Source organism: Canis aureus, chromosome 18 (genome assembly GCF_053574225.1).
Source record: "Canis aureus isolate CA01 chromosome 18, VMU_Caureus_v.1.0, whole genome shotgun sequence".
Classification (NCBI taxonomy): domain Eukaryota; kingdom Metazoa; phylum Chordata; class Mammalia; order Carnivora; family Canidae; genus Canis; species Canis aureus.
The window spans coordinates 54,863,590-54,886,916 of NC_135628.1; the positions used below are offsets into that span (position 1 = coordinate 54,863,590).

The 23,327-nt window shown below is 39.6% G+C and overlaps 1 long non-coding RNA gene across 1 annotated transcript; it reads right to left on the reverse strand.

The window, feature by feature from the left end:
* Nucleotides 1-996: 996 nt before the first annotated feature.
* Nucleotides 997-22,952, reverse strand: LOC144289113 (uncharacterized). The gene is made up of 5 exons (XR_013357153.1): nucleotides 22,795-22,952; nucleotides 22,205-22,412; nucleotides 18,413-18,661; nucleotides 9,793-9,938; nucleotides 997-1,250 (listed from the first exon to the last, which is right to left on the reverse strand). It is a non-coding gene; the product is annotated as an uncharacterized LOC144289113 (long non-coding RNA).
* Between the last annotated feature and the right edge of the window lie 375 nt (nucleotides 22,953-23,327).

Consider the following 23,327-nt stretch of genomic DNA (forward strand, 5'->3'; position numbering starts at 1 on the left):
TCTTTCTGTCTCAAATAAAATATTTATTTTTAAGAAGATTTTATTTATTTATTTGACAGAGAGAGAGCATGTGAAAGAGTGCACAAGCAGGGGGAGCAGCAAGCAGAGGGAGAGGGAGAAGTAGGCTCCACACAGAGCAGGGAACCTGATGTGGGGCTCTATCCCAGGACTTTGGTATCATGACCTGAGCCAAAGGCAGATGCTTGACCAACTGAGCCACCCAGGTGCCCGCATAAATAAAATTAAAAAAAATATCCCTGGGTGGCGCAGCAGTTTGGCGCCTGGCTTTGGCCCAGGGCGCGATCCTGGAGACCCGGGATTGAATCCCATGTTGGGCTTCCAGTGCATGGAGCCTGCCTCTCCCTCTGCCTGTGTCTCTGCCTCTCTCTCTCTCTCTCTCTGTGACTATCATAAATAAATAAAAAATTAAAAAAAAAAAGAGTAGAGATCAAAAAATATATATGTAGATGTAATAGCACATTTGTATGCTAAATCTTTTTTTTTTAATTTTTAATTGGTGTTCAATTTACCAACATACAGAATAACACCCAGTGCTCATCCCGTCAAGTGCCCCCCTCAGTGCCCGTCACCCATTTACCCCCACCCCCCGCCCTCCTCCTCTTCCACCACCCCTAGTTCATTTCCCAGAGTTAGGAGTCTTTACGTTCTGTCTCCCTTTCTGATATTTCCCACACATTTCTTCTCCCTTCCCTTATATTCCCTTTCACTATTATTTATATTCCCCAAATGAATGAGAACATACACTGTTTGTCCTTCTCCGATTGACTTACTTCACTCAGCATAATACCTTCCGGTTCCATCCACGTTGAAGCAAATGGTGGGTATTTGTCGTTTCTAATGGCTAATATTCCATTGTATTGTATGCTAAATCTATACATGCTATGAACTATATCAATGTAAATACACAAAATATATTAAATATCAGCATTATAAATAGCATCTAAACAAGCACAAATATAAGGAGGGAGAAGGAAACAGTGTAATAAAGTTCCTTTGTTTTACCAATATTACATGAGTATTAATCTGAAGTAGACTGTTATCAATTAAGAAATATGCAATCCCGGGACGCCTGGGTGGCTCAGCGGTGGGTTGTATGCCTTCTGCCCAGGGCGTGGTCCCGGAGTGCCTGGATCAAGTCCCACGTCGGGCTCCCTGCATGGAGCCTGCTTCTCCCTCTGCCTGTGTGTCTCTGCCTTTCTCTGTGTCTCTCAGGAATAAATAAATAAAATCTTAAAAAAAAAAAAAGAAAAGAAAAAAGAAACATGTAATCCCTACAGAAACCATGAAGAAGACAATTCAAAATGTAAAATTAAAAAATCAACAGAGGAATTCAAATGGTACACTAGAATTTTTCTTAAAATGAAAGAAGGAAAAAAAAACATGAAAGAAGGAGAAATATGAAAGAAGGAGAAAGAGAGTAACAAAAAGGTTGTTTTAGGGTTTAAGATTTTAAGTCATTTCTATACCCAATATGGAGCTCCAACTCATAACCCCAAGATCAAGAGTCATAAGCTCCACTGACTAAGCTAGTCAGGGGTCTCCCAAAAAGTTTTAGACATACATAAATGAAATACCAGATGTAAATCCAACTATATCAATAATTATATTAAATGTGAATGAACTAAACACTCCAATCAAAAGGCAGATATTGTCAGAATAAATTAAAAAGCTCAAATTATGATCTGACTACACATTTTGTAGTCTATATTGGCAAAAATATAGAAGACTTGAAAATTATTAACCATCTCAACCTACCTAATATTTTATAGAGTGCTTCACTGCACAATAGCAGGAAGCACATTATTTCAAGGATACATGGAGTATTCTTCACCACAGATCACATGCATAGTGTTAAAACAAGTCTCAATAAATTAAAAGACTTAAATCATTCAAAGTATAACTGACTACCATGAAACAAATTAGAAATCAATAGAAAGGAATTTGGAAAATCCCCAAATCTATGGAAATTAAGCAACACTTCTAGATAACTCTTGGGTCAAAAGAACTCATAATGGGAATTTAAAAATATTTCAAATCTAATGAAAATAAAAACATATCAGAATTTGTGGGATGTATGTAAAATAACACTTAGAGGAAATTTATAGCTTTAAATGCCTAAATAAAAAGGACGATCTCACATACACCTGGATGGCTCAGTTGGTTAAGCATCCACCTCTTGAGTTAGGCTGATGTCATGATCTCAGGGTTGTGAAATCCAGCCACAAGTCAGGCTTTGTGCTCAGTGTGGAGTCTGCTTAAGATTCTCTCTCTTCCTCTCTCTTTGCCCCCCTCCTCCACATGCATGTTCTCTCTCTTTCTCTAAAGTAAATAAGTAAAATCTTAAAAAAAATAATAAATAAAAAGGAAGATCTCAAATCAATAATCTAAGCTTCCATTTTAATACTTTAGAAAAAGAAGAGTAAAATAAACCTAAAGCACAAAGAAGCTTAAGGAAGGATATAATAAAGATCTGAATGAAAATCGGTGAAATAAAAAATAGAAAAACAATTTAAAAAGTCAATAAAGACAAAAGCTGGTTCTTTGGGGCAGCCCAGGTGGCCCAGCGGTTTAGCGCTGCCTTCAGCCCAGGGCCTAATCCTAGAGACCCGGGATTGAGTCCCACGTCGGGCTCCCTGCATGGGGCCTGCTTCTCCCTCTGCCTGTGTCTCTGCCTCTCTCTCTGTCTCTGTGTCTCTCATGAATAAATAAACAAAATCTTCAAAAAAAAAAAAAAAAGCAAAAAAAAGCTAGTTCTTTGAAAACCTCAACAAAATTGATAAACTCTAGTTAGACTGATCAAGAAAAAAGACAGAAATTACCAAAATCAGATAAAAAAAATATCCATGCCAACCCTACAAAAATAATAAGGATTATAAGGGACTACTATGGACAACTTTACACCAACATGAAATGGATAAATTCCTAGAAAGATGCAAATTACCAAAATTGACTAAAAAATAAAAAAGCTGAATAGACCTATAACAAAGATATCAAATATGTAATTAAAAATCTTCCTACAAAGAAAAGCTCAAGCCCAAATGGCTTTGAATTCCATCAAGTATCTGAAGAAAAAAATGTCAATCCCACATAAAATTTTTTAGCAAATAGAGGAGGAAGGAACACTTTCCAACTCATTCGGAGTCTAGTATAACCCCAATAACAAAGATAAGAAAAAAAAAATACAGATCAATATCACTAATTAACATAGACACAGAAATTCTTTTTTTTTTTTAATTTTTATTTATTTATTTATTTATTTATTTATTTATTTATTTATTTATGATAGCCACAGAGAGAGAGAGAGAGAGAGAGAGAGGCAGAGACACAGGCAGAGGGAGAAGCAGGCTCCATGCACTGGGAGCCCGATGTGGGATTCGATCCCGGGTCTCCAGGATCGCGCCCCGGGCCAAAGGCAGGCGCCAAACCACTGCGCCACCCAGGGATCCCAGACACAGAAATTCTTAACAAAATTTTAGTGAACCAAATCTAGCAATGGGCAAAAAAGATTATATACCATGACCAGGTGTGATTTATCCCAGGAATGCAAGGTTGATTTAACATTCAAAAATCAATCTATGTAATACATCATGCTAATAGAAAAAAAAAAAAGACAAAACCTACACAATCATCTTAATAGAAACAGAAAAAGCATTTGACAACAGTCAAAAACTATTCATGATAGGGACACCTGGATGGCTCAGCGGTTGAGCGTCTGCCTTCGGCCTAGGGTATGATCCCAGGATCCAGAATCAAGTCCCACATCAGGCTCCCTGTGTGGAGCCTATTTCTCCCTCTGCCTGTATCTCTGCCTTCTCTCTTTCAATCTGTGTCTCTCATGAATAAATAAATAAAATCTTTAAAAAAAAAAAAAACCTATCTGTGATAAAAAAAACTCTCAACAAAATAGGAACAGAAAGGAATTTCCTCAACCTTATAAAACAGGCATCTACAGAAAAGCTACAACTAACATTATTCTTAATAATGAAAGACTGAATACTTTCTAACATCAAGGATAAGGCAAGAATGTCTGCTCTCACTACCCTTATTCAACATTGTAGTAAAGAAATGCAATAAAGCCAGAAAAATAAATTAAAGGCATATAGGTTGAAAGAAAGAAGTTAGTCTTTACTTCCAGATGGCATAATCTTATATGGAGAAAATCCTAGAGTCAACAAAAGTTTACTAGAACCAATAAATGAGTTAAGCATATTTGTAGGTTCTAAGATAAAGTAAAATAATCAATTGTATTTCTATATGCCAGGAACAAACAACCCAAAGGCGAAATCAAGAAAATAATTCTTTAAATTCCAATGTAGTTAGTATTATATTAAATTCAGGTGTAAATACAGTGATTCAGCAATTCTACACATTAGTGCTCATCACGATAAGTATACTTTTAATCTGTCACCTACTTTACCCATCCCCCCACTCACCTCTCCTCTGGTAACCCTTTGTTCTCTATAGAGAAGAGTCTATTTTTCAGGTTGTCTCTTTTTTTCTGTTTGTTTCTTAAATTCCACATATGAGTGAACTCATATGGTATCTGATTTTCTCTTATTTCACTTAGCATTATACCTTCTAGTTCTATCCATATTGTTGCAAATGATAAAATTTCATTCTTTTTTATAGCTGAGTAATATTTCATGTGTATATATACTACATCTTTATCCACTCATCTACCAATGGACATTTGGGTTGCTTCTATAATTTGACTAATAAATGCTGTAATAAACAAGGGATGTATATATCTTTTTGAATTAGTGTTTTTGTATTCTCCAGGTAAATGCCCAGTAGTGGAATTACTGGATCATATACTAATCCTTTTAATTTTTTTGAGGAATCTCTATACAGTTAATAATTATTTTCACATAGTATAAAAGGAACAAAATGCTTAGGAATAAATAAAAGGCAAGTACACTAAAAATTAGAAAACATGCTAAGATAAAGGAAAGCTAAATAAGTGGGAAACATTCCATGTGCATGGATTGGAAGACTTAGTATTAACAGGTGGCAATTATTCCCCCAAATGACCAATAGCTGCAATGCAATCTCTATCTAAATCCAGCAAGCATTCTCATAGAAATTGAGAAGCTGTTCCCAAAATGTATGTGGAATGCAAAGAACCTGAAGTAGCCAAAACAATTTTGAAAAGTAAGAACAGGGTGCCTGGGTGGCTCAGTGGTTGACTATCTGACTTTGGCTCAGGTTGTGATCCCCGGGGTCCTGGGATCGAGTCCCATATCAGGTTCCCTGCAGGGAGCCTGCTTCTCCCTCTGCCTATGTCTCTGCCTCTCTGTGTGTCTCTAAAGAATAAGTAAATAAAATCTTAAATAGAGAGAGAGAAGTAAGAACAGTATAGGATTTCATATAGCTATTTTTAAAATGTACCATAAAGTACATTGGGTGGTTTTAGTGTAGGGGAACATATAGATATCAGTGAAGCAGAATTAAAAATTAGAATTAAGAAATAAATCTTTATACGAATGGCCAATTCATTTTCAACAAGTGTTGAGGCAATTCAGTGGGGGAAAGAATAATTTTTCCAACAAATGATCCTGAGGCAAAAGAAAAAAATATCCTTAATCCACAAGACACAAAAATCAACTTCAAATAGATCATGGATTTAAATATCATAGCTAAAACACATTGAAGAAAATCTTTGTGATGTTGTACTAAGCAAGCATTTCTTAAATATGATACTCAAACCATGATCCGTAACAGAACAAATTGATCAAATAGACTTCATCAAAACTTAAAACTTCTTTTTTTGTTGTTGTTGTTGTTAAAGTAGGCTTCACCCTGGGCATAGAGCCCAACATGGGGCTTGAATTTATGATCCTGAGATCAAGACCTGAGCTGAGATTAAGTGTCAGACACTCAACCAACTGAACCACCCAGGCACTCCAAAACTTAAAACTCTTCAAAAGATAGCATTAAAAAATTAAAAGTCACACCACAAACTGAAAAAAATATTTGAACATCACTTATCTGATAAGAGACTTGATCCAGAATATATAAAGAACTCTTATAACCCAATAATAAGACAAATAATACAATTAAATAATAGACAATATATTTTAATACTCATGTCACCAAAGAAGGCATATGAATGGCTAACAAGTACAAGAAAAGATGCTCAACATCTTAGGGAAATGCAAATTAAAACTACAGTGAGACACTACTACATGTGGACTAAAATGGTTAAAAAAAACGAAAACATACAAAGTGTTGGTGAGGATGTGGATAATGTAACCTCATGCATTGCTAATGGGAATATATAATGGTATAGTCACTTTGGAAAACATTTTGGCATTTTCTTTTTTTTTTTTTTTTTTTTTTTACATTTTGGCATTTTCTTAAACAGTTAGATGTAAACGTATCATGCAATGGAACAATTCTACTCCTAGATATCCACCCTTGATAAATAGAGACAGACGTCTCCACAAAAATATTTTTAAGTGAGTTTTCATAGTTGCATAATTCACAATAGACAAAAGCTAGAAATAATTCAAATGTCAATAAACTGATAAACTGATCAACAAAATGTAGTATATTCATATATTACTCATCAATAAAGGGGAAAAGCTATTAATAAATGCTACAACATGCATAATGGAAAATTATTATTTTTTATTTATTTATTTTTAAAGATTTTATTTATTTATTCATGAGAGACACAGAGAAAGAGGCAAAGACATAGGCAGAGGAAGAAGCAGGTTCGTTGCAGGGAGCCTGATGTGGGACTCGATCCCCAGACTGGGATCACACCCCGAGCCAAAGGCAGATGCCCAACCACTGAGCCACCCAGGCGTCCCCATAATGGAAAATTAATAGGTGTTCTTCAAAGTTAATTTGAAAGATATTTGTATATAATTGAAAGGTATAACAATAACATTTGGGTAGCCAAACTTGGGTGTGAAGGGAAAAATGTGCAGAGAGATGCAGAACAGAATTATGCTTCTTTATTTTTCAAAGTAAGAGTCCAATACAAATCTAACAGCAATGTAAAAGAAGATTTAGTATACTGAATTAATACCCAAAACCTGTGGGATTAATTTTGCTGTTATAAGAAAACAATATTCACATTGGATTGGAAAGCCAAATTGTTTATAAAGGACACAGCTGAAAGTAAGTGACTCAGGATGTTCAAAAAGGAGAGGAAGAGTCATATGAGGCAAATTAAATAAAAAGAAAGCAGAGATTTTAATATCAGACAGTGGCAAATTAAAAAGCACTAAATGAGATAATCATGCCATTCCACATTCCTGAGTTAACAGTCATGCATATTTCACACCAAGTAAAACATAAAAACAAAATCTGGAGGAAAAAATAGCCGCAAAGAGAAATAGTCATAGAAGATCTTGCTACTTGAGAGATAAAGAGATTTTAAAGGTAAGTGTAGTGGGTACTGTGGATATCTCCTCAGTGGTTCTTCTACCCTTTTTACCCCAATCCTCGTTGAGCAGAAAGTTGGAGAAAGGGTAGTAGTGGTGGAGGGAGAGTCCCGTCTGGAATTCAGGAGTAGGCTCTTATTGTTTTAACCTAATCAGAACCATCTTCTCCAGCCTGCCAGTGATTGTTTCAGCAAACCAGGCCTATGCAAGGACTGCACACCATGTCCCTTACCGGTGATTACTTAGGATCAAATGGGGGCAAACAATTCGATTTAGGTCAAAAAGTTGGAAAATTTGCTGGGGCCTCTGGACAATGTTCCCTCATTCTAAAAAGAGAGAGAGAGAGAGATGGTCATCTGTTTTTAGAATGTTGTATTGGAATGGAAGTCCTGAAACTACCTAGCCATCTTTGCAAAGCAACTGGCCTATGCTGACAAGCAAGAGTTTAGCTTGAGGGAATCAAAGGGAAATTACCTGGTGCTGTGGCTTCTGGTAGGTAAACTCTAGGCTCACCCCCACCTGTGCACCTATGGTCATGGGAGCCAATGAATCTCATTATGGCTCAAGCCACTCTGAGGTAGGTTCTCTGCTACTTTAAGTCACATATGGCTAAGATCGTTGATCATGTAAATAAGATGATTAACAAGGGGTAGCTAATTAAGATATAAAATCCCACGTCTGAAAGTCAAACATGCTTTTTTTTTTTTTTTTTAAGGTTTTATTTATTTATTCATGAGAAACAGATCCCACGCTGGGCTGAAGGCAGCACTAAACCACTAAGCCACCCAGGCTGTCCTACATCTTGTTTTCAAGGGCCTGTGAAATTTTTTCCGGAGGTGAGCACGTGCTGGGACAGAAAGAAAATATCAAAGTGAAAAGAGCAATATCTCAGCTTCCAATCATAGTACAAGAAAGCTAGAAATGAATATCAGCTCTAGAAATCCACAGTCTGGAATGCTAACAGATGTATGACAAAGAATAAAGCTCATAGAGGTACTACTCACAATAGTGAAAAGGCAGAAATAACCCAAATGGCTATTAACCAATAAGTGGATAAAATCATACAATGGATAAAAAGTAGATCTATAGTAGCATGGCTAGGGGAGACCAGCAAGTGGGAAGATACTGCTAATGGGTACAGGGCTTCTTTGAAGATGTTCTGGAATTAGTGGTGATTGTTACACAACTTTGTGAATACACTAAAAATCACCAAATCACACACTTCAAAAGATTGACTTTTATGGAGGTGTATTATATTTCAACTTAAAAGGTGACCTACTTCTGCCCTATTCTGTGGGTCACAGAGACCAGCTGTGATACGGTGTGGGAAGGGACACAGGGCATGAATAGCAAGAGGCAGGAACATCTGGGGACTGTCTTGGAGGCTAGCCACTACATAGGTCTCCAGAAAGTATGTCCTATTACCCGCTACATCTTCTTCCGTGTCAGCTGGACGCACTGCTAATTCACTGACATTAACGTGTGCGCCCGTCCCCTTTGAGTGGCCAGTCCAGGCTGTGTCTCATGGCAGCTCCTTTTCTGCCCTAAATGACGTTCTCTTGGAACAAGGGTGATGTGACTTGGAAGTCATTTCCTAACACACCATTATTTCTTATCGAGCTGTCCACTCTCACATAGAACAGTTTCCATTTTTAAGAATCTCAACTATATGAAATATAGATTCATTATCCCCAATCCTCATAGGAATCCTGCAGAGTGGCATATCATTGACAACAAAACTGAGGCTTGAAAAGGTGACATCATTTGCCCAGGGTTTCACAGCTAGTGAGTGGCAGAACAAGGACTCTAAACCATCTAATAAAACTACTACAACAGTTAACATATATTGATATTTACTGTGGGAGGTATTCCACATGCTTTCCGTGAATTATCCCATTTAATCATCATGACAACCTGATGAGATAGGTATTATTATCAATACTTTACGAATGAGAAACTGAGTCACAGATAAATCAACTTATATAGTTACACAGGTAACGAGTGACAGAGCAGAGAATAAAACCTAGGTTCGTTGATGACTTTTCTTTATACCATACTGCCTCTCAGACTAGAGTAGAGCAGAGTTGAATAAGGTGTGTGAGTGGTGGGTAGATTTTTATTTATGTATTATTTATCAATTTATGTATATGCCCATTACACCTTCACCCCAGAAATGATTTGAGGTGGCCAGAGAGTCTAAATTCCCATTCCACAGGGTATAACCAACTTATCTTTCTCATGGCGAAAATAAATGACTCCTGTTTTTCATGCATCTCTTTCACAGAAAGTCTGAGTGAATTTTTCTAGATTCTGTCCCTAGATGCTTCTCTATATAGCTTTTGAAATTTCTAATTTTTTCCCCCTTTTAAACTCTTACCATCAGGGCAGCCTGGGTGGCTCACCGGTTTAGTGCCGTCTTCAGCCCAGGGCCTGATCCTGGAGTCCCGGGATCAAGTTCCGCATCGGGCTCCCTGCATGGAGCCGCTTCTCCCTCTGCCTGTTTCTCTACCTCTCTCTGTGTCTCTAATGAATAAATAAACAAAATTATTATTATTTAAAGATTTTATTTTCTTGAGGAGCAGCCCTCAAGAAGTGTCCCACTAGCTAAGAACTAGACTAAAACAGAGGTACATGAATAAGGTCAATGATAGCTATGCTTCAGGATCACCCACTCACACAGTTCTTTCCAAGAAAGAACTTTCCAAGGTCCCAGGAAGAGGACCAGCACCCAGTGTTCAATAGTCCTGTTTCTGTAAAATTTGCAAAGTGAGAGATTTATTTTAACCAGAGTCTTGTTATTCCTTCTTTAGCTTTCCCTTGGTCACATGCCTCCTTAGCTCCACTCCTACTGGGCTGCCTGAGCACAACTTGGATCTGGCTAAGGCAGAGTGGAGCTGGAAATGCATTCAGTTTGGGGTTAATAGAATATCTTCATGTGATTGTTGAATTAAGTTAATGCTAGGCATTCTGGTGCTGGAATGGCTTCCAAGCTAATCACATAGAGCCCAACATCATGATATAAAGCTGTGGGCCAGTGGTCCTGTTGCAATAGAACTGTATGTCTGGGGCACCTGGATGAGTCAGTCTCTTGATTTTGGCTTAGGTTATGATCTCAGGATTGTGAGATCAAGCCCCACATTCAACTCTGCCCTAGGGGTGGAGCCTGCTTAAGATTCTCTCTCCCTCTGCATCATCTCTCACCCTCTCTCTCTCTCTCTCTCTCAAAACAAAACAAAACAAAACAACAAAACAAAACAAAACCCACAAGGGCAGCCCGGGTGGCTCAGCGGTTTAGCGCTGCCTTCAGCCCAGGGCCTGATCCTGGAGTCCCGGGATCAAGTTCCTCATCGGGCTCCCTGCAGGGAGCCTGCTTCTCCCTCTGCCTATGTCTCTGCCTCTCTCTCTCTGTGTCTCTCATGAATAAATAAAATCTTAAAAAAAAAAAAAAAAACCCACAGAAGAAACCTGCATGCCTGGCACCAAAATTATGTCAGTTGTAGAATTAGGCTTGGAACACACAGAAGTAGAAGCCAGTCCACAGAGCATGCTTGCAGTTGTTAGACATGTGCAATTACCAGCTCAGGATTTAGTTCTCATAAATGCCTGGTCAAAACAGAGGTACTCTTTCATCAGGAATATACTCAGTAATGCAGCATATCCAATTGCAAATCCCATACATTTTTATGGGAATATTTCCAGGACATAAACTTACAACCATAAGCAATAACTTCTGTGGATGAAGTTGAACCTTTGATGCATCTCTATAAGCAATCAAAATATACAAATACATATGACAAATATAATTTTAAATATATATAAAACCATACTAAAAGAGTAACATTTTTCTCTTCTCTCTATAGAAAATGATATTACAAAATCACTGCCATATAAACTGGTGATCAAAGAGTGTGCAAACAAAATACATATGGAAAAACACATAAATTTGTCAGGCAACAAATTAATTTTTAAAATTTGGATTGGATTTGTGATGTTTGTGATATTTGTGATAGTTGTCAGCTTTTAACAGTTAATTTGTTCTATTTTATAATTTTTATTTATTTATTTAAAATAATTTATTTATTTATTCATGGAAGTCAGAGAGAGAGGCAGAGACATAGACAGAGGGAGAAGCAGGCTCCCTGACAGGAGCCCAATGTGCAACTCAATCCCAGGACCCCAGAATCATGACCTGAGCCAAAGGCAGATGCTCAACTACGAGCCACCCAGGTGCCCCTATTTTATAAATTTTAAATGAATATTCCCATTCCTAACTATAAATTTGCATTTTCCTGCTTACAATAGACCTCCAAAATTATATACACTTCAAGCCCCATAAGACCTGGAAAGGTCCCTGACTGGGGATGCTGTCTCTAATAACTAGAGGAGAAAGATGGCAGAAATAAAATGTATTTAAAACTTTTGCTTATTTAATAATTAGAGATATTTCTGAATTTAAGTTTTAGTTGTATGAATTTTCCTTTTAAAAAATTTTATTTATTCATTCATTTACTTAGAGTGTTCATGGGAGCAGGGGGAGGGACAGCAGGAAAGAAAGAGAGAGAGAGAGAGAAAACCCTAAGCAGACCCCCTGCTGAGGGCAGAACCCATGCAGGGCTTGATCTCAAGACCCTGAGATCATGACCTGAGCTGAAACCAAGAGTCAGCTGCCCAACCGACTGCATCACCCAAGCACCCTGCTGTGAATTTCCTTTTTGACTATTTTGTTGAGGTATAGTTTGCATCCAGTAATATGCAGAGATCTTAATTACATTTCAATAATTTTTGACAAATGTATATATGAGACAATAGAAAATATACATATTGGTCTCTGGCCCCAGTTCCTGGCACAGAGCACCTAAAATACCTGTAAATTCCTAAGTGGTAAGAACCCCGGGAGGATCTTTTGTTGAGATGACTCCAGTGGGCGCCTGAATGGGGGCCAGTCGCCAAAAGGACCAAGCCACGATTAGAAGCTTGTAATTTCATCCTCACCCCTCATCTTCCAGAGACGGGAGAGGGAAGAGGGGCTGGAAATGGAGTAAATATTATGTCTATTTTAGCAAGCCTCCAAAAGTCCCAATAGCAGATGTTTTCCAGGTCGGTGAATGCATCAACTCCATGGAGACAGAAACTCTTGTGACTGGGACCCTCCCAGACTTGCCCCATGTATCTTTTATCTGGCTGTTCATTTGTATCCTTTATCATATTCTTTAATTAACTGGTAAGTGTAAGTAAATGTCTCCCTGAGTTCTGTGAGCCACTCTAGCAAACTGGTCAAATCTGAGGAAGTGTAGTGAGGACCTCTGATTTGTAGCCAAGTCAGAAATTGTGGACCTACTGAGGATATACCTCTTGTAACAGGCATCCGAAGTGGGAGAGGAGCAGATTTGTGGGTCGGAGTCCTTAACCTGTGAGACTGAATTAAAGGGTAGATTAACCAGCTGGTGTCGCAGAGAATTGCTTGGTGTAGGTCTGGTCACCACACATTGGGTGACCGGAAGGGTCAGAAGTATCCTATGCAGATGTTGTAGTGGTATGAGAGTAAAGTAGATCCTGGAAAAACTCAGGAGGGAAAGACTGGATTTTAACCTCCAAAGAAAGAAAGTCATAGGTTTTTCTAACTCAGAAAAAAACATGAAACTAACACCCACGTGAAGATATAAAACATTTTTTCACCCCCAAAATTCCTTTGTGTCACTTCCCAGTAAATCCTCTCATACCAGAGGAAACTGATACTTTTTTTTTATCATGAGCTATTAGTTTGCTATTGTTGAACTTCATATAAGTGGAATTGTGAAGTATGTATTACTGACTTCTTCACTCAGCATGTTTCTGAGATTCACCCACGCTGTTGCTAACGTCAGTAATCTCTTTTCATTGCTGACCACTTCTCCATTGTGTCTGTACCACAATTTATCCATTCTCCTGTCACACATTTGGGTTAGGTTTGGGCATTATGAATAAAGGTGCTATAAATATTTGTGTATAGTAATTTTGTGAAGATAGGTCTTCATTTCTCTTGGGAGTGTACTCAGGCATGGGATTGCTGGGTCCCTGATATGTGGATTTTTTTTTTTTTAAGATTTTATTAATCTGACAGAGAGTAGAGAGCCAGAGAGCACAAGTGTGGTGGGGTTGTGGGGAGGAACAGCGGAGAAAGCGGGAGAAGCAGGCTCCCCATTGAGGAGGGAGTCCGATGCGGGGCTCAATCCCAGGACCCTGGGATCATGACCTGAGCCAAAGGCAGATGCATAACCGACTGAGCCACCCAGGTGCCCTGATGGGGGATATTTATAAGGAACTGCCAAAACTTCTTCCAAAGAGATTGTACCATTTTACGTTCCCATCAGGTGTTAAGGATAGCACTGTTGTTTCATTTGCTCACCAGTATTCTAATGGGCGTCAAATGGTATCTTGTTGTGGTTTGAATTTACATTTCTTGATTAATAATAACGTGGCATGCTTTTCCCTATGCTTACTAACCATTCCTGTATCTTCCTTTGTGAAATATCCCTCCAAATAATTTATCTGTTTTTGAAAATGTATTTTTATTTGGATTGTCTTTCATTAATGAGTTGTAGGAGTTCTTTATAAACTCTGGATGTTAGTCCTTTGAGATATATATTTTAAGAAAATAACATTTTCAGTGTGCCTTGGTGGCTCAGATGGTTAAGAATCAGACTCTTGGTTTCAGCTCAAGTCATGATCTCAGGGTCCTGAGATCAAGCCACATATTGGACTCCTCTCTCAGCATGGAGTCTGCTTGAGATTCTTTCCCACCTTTCTTCTTTACCCTTTCTGCTTCTTGCACTCTCTAAAACAAATAAATAAAAATAAAAATTATTTTGGAATAATTGTAGAGTTACAAGAGTGGCTAACATGGTAGAGTTGCCCTAAACTTTCACTTGGCTTCCTCTAAAGTTAATATCTTACATTTTCCACATTTTTTTCCTCTTTATCTTCGGCTTTCAGCATCTGTTTTTATTTTTATTTTTTAAAGATTTTGTTTATTTATTCATAGAGACACAGGAAGGGGGGGTGGGGCAGAGACACAGAGGGAGAAGTAGGCTCCATGCAGGAAGCCTGACATGGGACCCGATCCTGGGTGTCCAGGATCACACCCCAGGCTGCAGGCAGCGCTAGACCACTATGCCACCGGGGCTGCCCAGCATCTGTGTTTATTTTACAAAGAGTTTTGTTGAGCTTTTTGGATGTGTAGATCAATGTTGTTCCCCAAACTTGGGGAGTATTCAGCCATTATTTCTCCTTTCCCTCTCTACTCTCCTTCCTACTATGTATATGTGGGTATGCTTAACAGTGTCCCACATAGCCCTGAGATTCTGTTCACTTTTGGTCATTTTTTTTATCTCCAATCTTCAGATGACATAATCTCTGTAAATTTACCTTCAAAATTGCTGACTTTATTTGCCTGCTCAAATGTAAAGTTAAACCTCTCTAGTGAATGTTTTATTTCTGTTAAACTTTTCAACTCCAGGATTTCCATTGGGTTTTTTTTTTTTTTTAATCATTTCTAGTTATTGTATTGATATTTTCTATAAGATGTTGTCATCATTCCTTCCTTTACTTCTTTAAGAATGGATTCCATTAGCTCCTTACACATATTTATAATGGCTGCTTTATGGGTCTTCTCTCTGCACATTTCATAATTATTTGTTGAAAACTGTACATTTTAAATAATATATTGTAGCAACTCTGATCACTTAGCAATACTGATTTCCTTCAACACCAGGGCATGCTGTGTTTCATGACTGGCTGCAATATTTTAGTGATGTCTACTTTCCCCCCAGTGTGAAGCCTCTGATGTTGCTTCTCAGAGGGTGCACCCTTGGGCAGGTGCACAGTCATCCTGGTATGAGGAGGCTTTTGCAGGATTCCCTTGGACTATCTTTTTCTGATCATGCCTGCTCTTAGGCTCACTAAGTGCCAGCTGATTGCTCTATTGTTTCAATGCCCTGGGATATACATTGCTCCATAGTCTGATCTGATTAAATTGGCCCCTTTGCAGGGGTTGTTTTTGAGATAGGTCTTTGAGGTTTGTTCTGACCTCAGGAGGGTTCTTTGAGTTGTCTCTCCCTGGATTTTCTGGTTAGGTTAGCTGGCCTCTGGTTGACCTTGTTGCTCTAATGGAGCCACCAAACTTCTCCTACTGGTTAACCACCAAATATCTATTGTTCTTGAGAGTGTCCTTAGTATTGAATTTCTTCATGCTCTGTTTCAAATATAGTCAGTCTTGGGATGCTCCCTAATCCTATGGATTGCCTCTCCCTCTTGGCAAAATCACTGGAGCAGGCTTCTTTTGGAGTGACTCTCTGCTTTAGGAGTAGGCTGCTGGGAGATATCTTGCCTCTCTTGGTGTAAAACTTCTGCCCTATAAGCAAGAGGGAGCAGAGGCAATTAGAGCCCCAAGATTCTCTGCCAGTTGTGCTTGGGATAGAACCTTTACACTATGAGTTTGGGCTGGGTGGAGGAAGGGCCTGATCTCTCAGCCATGCTCATCAGGAATTTAGCCTCAGTAACTCTGAAATTTTTTAACATTTTATTTGTTTATTCATGAGAGATACAGAGAGAGAGGCAGAGACATAGGTAGAGGGAGAAGCCAGATCTCTTCCAGGAGCTCAATGTAGGATTTGATCCCAGGACCCTAAGATCACTCCCTGAGCTGAAGGCAGATGCTCAACCACTGAGCTACCCAGGCATCCCTGAAAGTCTCACTTTTGTCCATCAGCTGCCATCCAGCATTGCTGATAGAAGGCCCCGGGCATTAATGCTACCCTGCATTCTCCCAGGCTAGGTCATGTGCTAAGCAGATGTACTCATCTGCTCAGTAACAGAGATGGCTTAAACAACAGAAATGTATTCCCTCAGGTTCTAGAAGCTGGAAGTCTGAGAACAGAGTGCCAACATGGTCATGTTGGGGAGGACTTTCTTCATGGCCTGTGAGTGACCATCTTCTCACTGTGTCCTTACATGGTGGAGAGAGGAGGAGAGGAAACAAGCTGGTTGATTTCTCTTATCAGGGCACTAATGCCATCAAGAGGGCCCCACCTTCATGATCTCATCTAAACCTAATTACCTCCAAAGGCTCCACCTCTAAAAACCATCACATCAAGGGTTAGGGCTTCAACCTTATGAATTTGGGGATGGGGGAGTGGTGATTTATAAATATTCAGTCCATATCAGCAGGGTACAATAAGCTTTGAGAAGGCCCTGGGGCAGGAAAGCAGAAAATCCTGGCATGCCCTTGTGGTGAAACACTATGAGCATGAATATATGTATATGCACATATATATTCATGCATGGAATGTATGGAATTTTATTTTTCATTTATTCATTCATTCCATGCATTGATGATGCTGGTTAGATTTTCTATAATCTTATTTTTTTTCCCATTTGACGTGTGCCCTGTGTTGGACCGAAAGGGACATCTGCTAACTTTAGTATTCCTCTTCTATATCCTTAAATTTCTGATTTATAAAGGTAGTTTCTGTGTTATTTGGGTCCTATACATTCATAACTGATGTATTATCACTGTGAATTGCAGCTCCTGGCATTATCCTGTATCTGAAAGAGGACTTCAACTACTTCTGTGTTGACCTCAAACTTTCTAATTAAGTTCTTCTTTCCAGCTCATGTCTTAAGTCAGGCAAAAGACCCTGGGGCAGACATCCCATGAAGGAAACAATACCCGCTCATACAACAAGGACTGCCCTGAGCCAGCAAGACCCCCCACGACTGACCCCAAGGCAGTGATCAACCTGAACTTTACTGCCAGCCTGCGTGTACGCACTAACCTCTGCCCCACATTTTCCTTGTATAGACCTGGAAGTATTGGGGGCACCTTGCACACAGTGTTTGAGACGCCGCCGATCTGCTGTCTTCCCGGGGGTGGCCTCCCTGAAATAAATCCCTTTCGTGTTTCACCGTCACTGTTTCTCTGCCTTTGGATTTTGTCAGCGGCAAGTGGCCAAATCTGGTGTATTTGATCCCTGCCACCCGATCCACGTGCTCTTGCACCCCTGTGCCTCAGCCACATACTCTATGATCTCATTTAATGTTTTTTTGTCCAAATGTGACATTTTCTGATATCCTGATCATAACATCTGCTTTCTCATTGTCCTATTTGCCTACCAAACCTTTACATGCCTCTCTAGCACTCGCCGTTCAGAATCACTTCGACTTCGGCGTACTTCCTAAACACAACACAGAGTGGGGTTTTGCTTTGTGAATCTGAAAGTCTTTTTCTTTTAATAAGTGAGTTTCCACTAACACATATCGAAAGGAGGGACAGGTAGGGTTTTAAATCTATGTTAATATTGTATTGATTTTGTGTTTCGCTTTATTTAATATATTCCTTTCTCTGTGTGGTCTGTTCTCTCAGCTCCTTTAGATCTTTGATGTTCAGAAAATTTTGAACTTCCTTCCCAAACCTCCATATGTCACTCACCTTGGGTGCATCCTCATTTCCCACTGGTATAAGGACACCAGTTATACTGGATGGGGGCAGCCTACTCCTGCTGAGTTCATCTTAACTAAGCTGTATCTGCAACCATCCTATTTCCCAAATAAGGTCACATTCTGAGATACTAAGTCTTCAGCATATGCATTTTTTTTTTTTAAGATTTTGTTTATTTAGTCATGAGAGAGACACACACACACACAGAAAGAGGCAGAAACACAGGCAGAGGGAGAAGCAGGCTCCATGCAGGGAGCCTGACGTGGATCCCGGGTCTTTAGGATCACGTCCTGGGCTGAAGGCAGTGCTAAACCCCTGAGCCACCCAGGCTGCCCAGCATATGCATTTTCAAGAGACACAACTCAACACATAATAACTCCCATCTGTGTATCTACTGTGGTTGTCTCAAACTCTGCTGCTGCTCCAACCCAGGAAGATTGTGGGTTTCCATCTCTGGATCACCCCTAGGGAGGAGGATTGTGGGCTGCCCTCAGGCTAAAAGCCATCAAAATGGGGAACTTACCCAGTACTGTGCTTTTCCAAGTGTCCTCCAATTTCTGCTGGTTTTTGGTTGTTCTCCACTGCCTTCAAGTGGTTGTTTTTATATATGACAGGAATTTATGATTGTTATTTGCTGATCAAAGACGCTCTTCCACCATTACTGCGATACTCTTATATTGTCCTGTTTTTGCTTGCTGGGGGGCGGGGTGGTGGTGGTGGTGATGGTGGGGTCTACTCCTGTTCTGATTTTTGGAATAGGTATTTTTCATATCTGCAAATGTTTAAGAACGTTTAATTCAGATTGGTTATTGTGTGTCTGTATCATCCTGCTTCGTTTTGGGAGGGAATGTTTTATCAGAAATGTTTTGATTTTTATTTATGCTCCTTTCATATATCGGCTTTGTTTAGATGTGATCTGCCATCCATTTTCCATTCACTGAAAATGTCCTGTTTTTCTCTCGGACCAGCAGAAACAGGCGAAGATAAGGATTTTTAATGCAGCTTATTGCATTTTACAGTTCAAGCGCACCCTCTTCTGTTGATTTACAAAATTGCAGTTTCTTTAATAACACTTTTTTGAGGTAGGTTGTAGATCTGCTTTTGTTTTACTAGTTATTATTTTTAATTAAAAAAATATATGCCGGGGGAATCCCTGAGTGGCTCAGTGGTTTAGTGCTTCCTTCAGCCCAGGGTGTGATCCTGGAAACCCGGGATCGAGTCCCGTGTCGGGCTCCCTGCATGGAGCCTGCTTCTCCCTCTGCCTATGTCTGTGCCTCTCTCTCTTTCTCATATTAACAAATAAATAAAATCTTTAAAAAATATATATATATATATATGCCTAACTTCCTGGGGGTGCTAATGTTTTATTTCTTGATGTGTGTGATGGCTGCAAGGGGTTGTTCACTTACAGGAAATTTAGTGAGTTGTACATGAATGACTAACGTCAAGAATAAAATGGTATTATGTTTGAGAAAATTATTTTCTGCCTTCTACTGTTATGACTGACCTACCATTTTTCCCCATTCATTACTCTAATAATTATACATTGTACACCTGCCTAAAAATATTTTATAAATAAAATTAATAGTATCTTACAGTAACTTTTTTAAAAAATCATTTGATGCTTACTACCAGTGTTTTCAAACTAGGTCTCTATCATTCATGAATTCTTTATTTTGATTTATCCTGCAGGTGGCTGAAATACAACATCAAGTCATTTTTAGTGGAAGATAGCCACAATCAAAGAGCACTTCTTCATACCCCCACTGTTAAGGCTGGCACAACATTGCATATCTAAGAGCATCACTTCAAAGAAGAAAATTTGCCAGATCACAAACATATCCCCTCAAACCTTGTTAGACAATATTGCCTTATTTTCTGACATCACATTCTGTGGTGGAATATGAAGCCAGCCTGGTTTCCAAAAATTCTATCATCGAATTCTTTTGTTGCTCGTGTATAAAAATACAGTTGCCTTTTACTATTGATCTTGTACCCAATAACCTTGCTAAATGCGTTTATTAATTATAATAGCCTATCTGTTGATTCTTTTGAATTTTCTACATATGTAACTGTGTCATCCCTGAATTATGAAAATTCGTTAAATTCTATCTGCTTTGTATATGCCAGGACTCTCTTCCCCTGCTTTACTAAAGCTCCCAAGGGAAAAATAGGAGTGAGGTCCACTTCCCTGTTTTTTCCCCATCTCACATATCATGGCCCCTCAAATACTGCCTGAATTGATATATTCTCTGCATATTTTAAGCAGGTTGTTAGTCATACCACTTTTACCATTGTTTTCATTAGGAGAATTCATCTGATATTAGCTATTCCACCCTGGCTAAGCCCTTGTTTGTGAACTTTATTTTCCATTTACATGGTCATAGGATTCATTCTTTTAAATCTTTGTTTTTAAAGAAAGATTTTGCTTATTTGAGAGAGAGAGAGAGAGAGTATGCAAGAGAGAGCATGGGAGGGGGGATGGGTAGGAGCAGAGGCAGAAGGAGAGGGAGAAGCCAACTGTGCTGAGCAGAGAGCCCAATGCTCCATCCCAGGACGCTGGGATCATGACCTGAGCCCAGGCAGATGCTTAGCTGACTGAGCCACCCAGGCACCCCTCTTTACCCTTAAATCTTAACATTAACAAGGGAATATGTTGGGGTTGATTGCTTTCTGTTTGTTGATTGGTTTTTCATGGGAATCTTTTTGCTAATGCAGTTTTGGATCTTTACAGGGTTTCATTAACTGTTATTCCATTTCCTTCTTTCCTAAGTCAATGAAAATAGACAAGGAGCAGCCCCCTCATAGCTGCATCATTAAAACCAACCCCTACCTGCCTTTGCCATCCACGGCAGGAGGAACTCTCTTCTAATGAAAGAACCACTCCTCCCCTGTGCCCTGGGTCAGACCCCCCCTCCCTCCAGGAGAATTAACCTCTTCTCCTCCATCATTAGTTTCTTCCTCAGCTGATCAGCCTCAGCAAACAAACATGTTCTACTGCTCTCCCATCTTGCAGGTAACAAGATCTGCCTTTATCACGTCTCCTCCAAACTCCATGCCATTTTTTGTTCCTCTTCTGAATGAAACTTATCATGACAATTCCCTTTAATCTCTTCCTTCATTTTCTCCCATCCCTCCCTCAACTCCTCAGTGTGACTTTTTCGCCCCAGAACTGAGACCTTCCCTGGTCAGAGCATTTGTCAAATACTATCATGGCTTCACATCTCACTCAATCTCTGTGATTCAATAAATGGTGTTCAGAAACATTTTTATCTTTGGCTTCTATGACCACATACTAGCCCAGTTATTCTCCTACCTTCATATCTACATACACATATACATACATACACACACATATATATTCTTTTATATATTTTATATATATTCATATATATATAGTTTAAGTGATAGAGTCATAAATAAATCCTTCAGTTTATTTATGATTTATATGCCATGATTCCCAAATATACACACATCAAGTTCCAGACATTCCCCTGAGAGATGGCGATGTCTGTCCCATGGTTTATTTAACATGTGCCATAGATATCTAAAGCTAATAAGGAAAGAAATTAGTTTCATCTCCTTCCTTCAAGCCTGTTCATCCTCCATTTGACCCCATTTCAGTAAATGGCTTCATCGTATATTCAGTTGCTCAAACGTGTAAGAATCATCTGCAATCCCTCTCTTCCCATCAACCCCCATTTTCCAGCCTTTCACATGTCCTGTCAGATGCACCTGCAAAACACATTCCCCAAAATCCCACTTTTGTTTGTTTTGCGTGCTCCCACTGATATTCGACTCACCACCATTTCTCACCATTACTAGCTCTCTAAATGGGCACTGTGATTCCGAGCTTGCCCTCAACAATACCTCTCGTCAATAATTATCCCTTAAAAATGCAATCCATATCGTCCTCCTAAACTCACCAAGGACTGCCTCAAAGTCAGCTCCAAGTTCTGTACCACAGTCTATGATTCGTACATGCTCTGGCCCCTGCCCAACCACAAAGACCCAGAAAGAATAATCCTATTACATCCCCACAAAGTGAGAAGCTCTAATAGCTACCACGCTCCTTATCATACTATTTTGTTTACACACAGTTTTTGTAGTTATGAAATATAGCACAAAGAATGAAAATTACTATGGCGGAAGTGATGTCAGCACATAGTGGCATGTAAAGTATTCTTTCTTTTTACCCCCTCCCCCTTTTTTAAACAAGAAAAAGACATCCATCCATAAACAAAAGCACCTTTGTGGGAGTTGTTGGATTTTTTACTATACAAACACCAAGGGACCCAGAAGAAGTCTCACCTACCTGTGCATCCAGTAAGAGACAGACAGATCTTGGTATGGGCTGTGGAGCCAGGAGAGCCAGTTAACCTGCCCAGATTCTTCTGGCCATGGGGAAAGGAAGTGAGAGGGGTGGGGGAGCACTGAAGAGAGCTGCCCGGGGCAGATACCCAGGCACAGGGGAGAATTTCTGAAAGTCCAGCCTTCCTGAGAGGAAATTCCAGCACGCCATTCTAGAAAAAAAAAAAAAATTTTTTTTTTTTTGGTCGTAGCAAAGAGGGGGCCAGCTCCTCTCTGCCCCCTGCCCCCAAAGAAACACTGCCGGGCAGATCTTTCCAAGGGTGGTGACCTCTCTCATGGGGGAGAAGGATAGCAGTGAATGAATGCCTGGCTACCTCAGGTGTACAGAATGTGGCTGGAGAAACCCATTTATTTCCAACAGCACCCAGAGTACTGATGCAGGACCTCCATGACTAGTGGGGGAGGGGGAGATAGGAAAAGATGCAGATATGGGACATCTTTCCTGCTGATTGCACTCGGCAGGAGTACAATTCCATGAGCCTCTGGGAATACCAGATTGTCAGGCACCCCCAATGCCTCAAGTGCTAAACCCACATCTCCTCTCACTCTGCAACAATTCCTTGAGCATGTTTCCAAGTGTGGCTGCAAGAGCAAGCTCCTGGAAACAAAGAAAGGGCTCAGAAAACAGGCCGCAGTATGTGGGCAAGGGAGAAACCACAAACTTGAGCTACAGTGCCACCTTCTGGAAAAGAAAAGAGAGGTTTCCAGAGCCTTTTCCTGCCACTTAAGGGAAGAGTGGAGCAGATAAACCAATACAAATACAGATAAAACTCCAGATAATAACACCACTATCAAATAGAATGCCCCGTCTGAAAACAACTAAGCAAAGATTTCGGAAGTGCCTGCTACTTCACATGCAAAAGCAACAATGCAAAACTACAAAGGACATGAAAAATCAAAGAAACTTGCCATCACAAAAAGAAAGCAATAATTCTCCAAAAACTGAGCTTAGGGATCCCTGGGTGACTCAGCAGTCCTGGGGACTCAGGATCAAGTCCCACATCAGGCTCCCTGAGTGGAGCCTGCTTCTCCCTCTGCCTGTGTCTGTGTCTCTGCCTCTGCGCCTC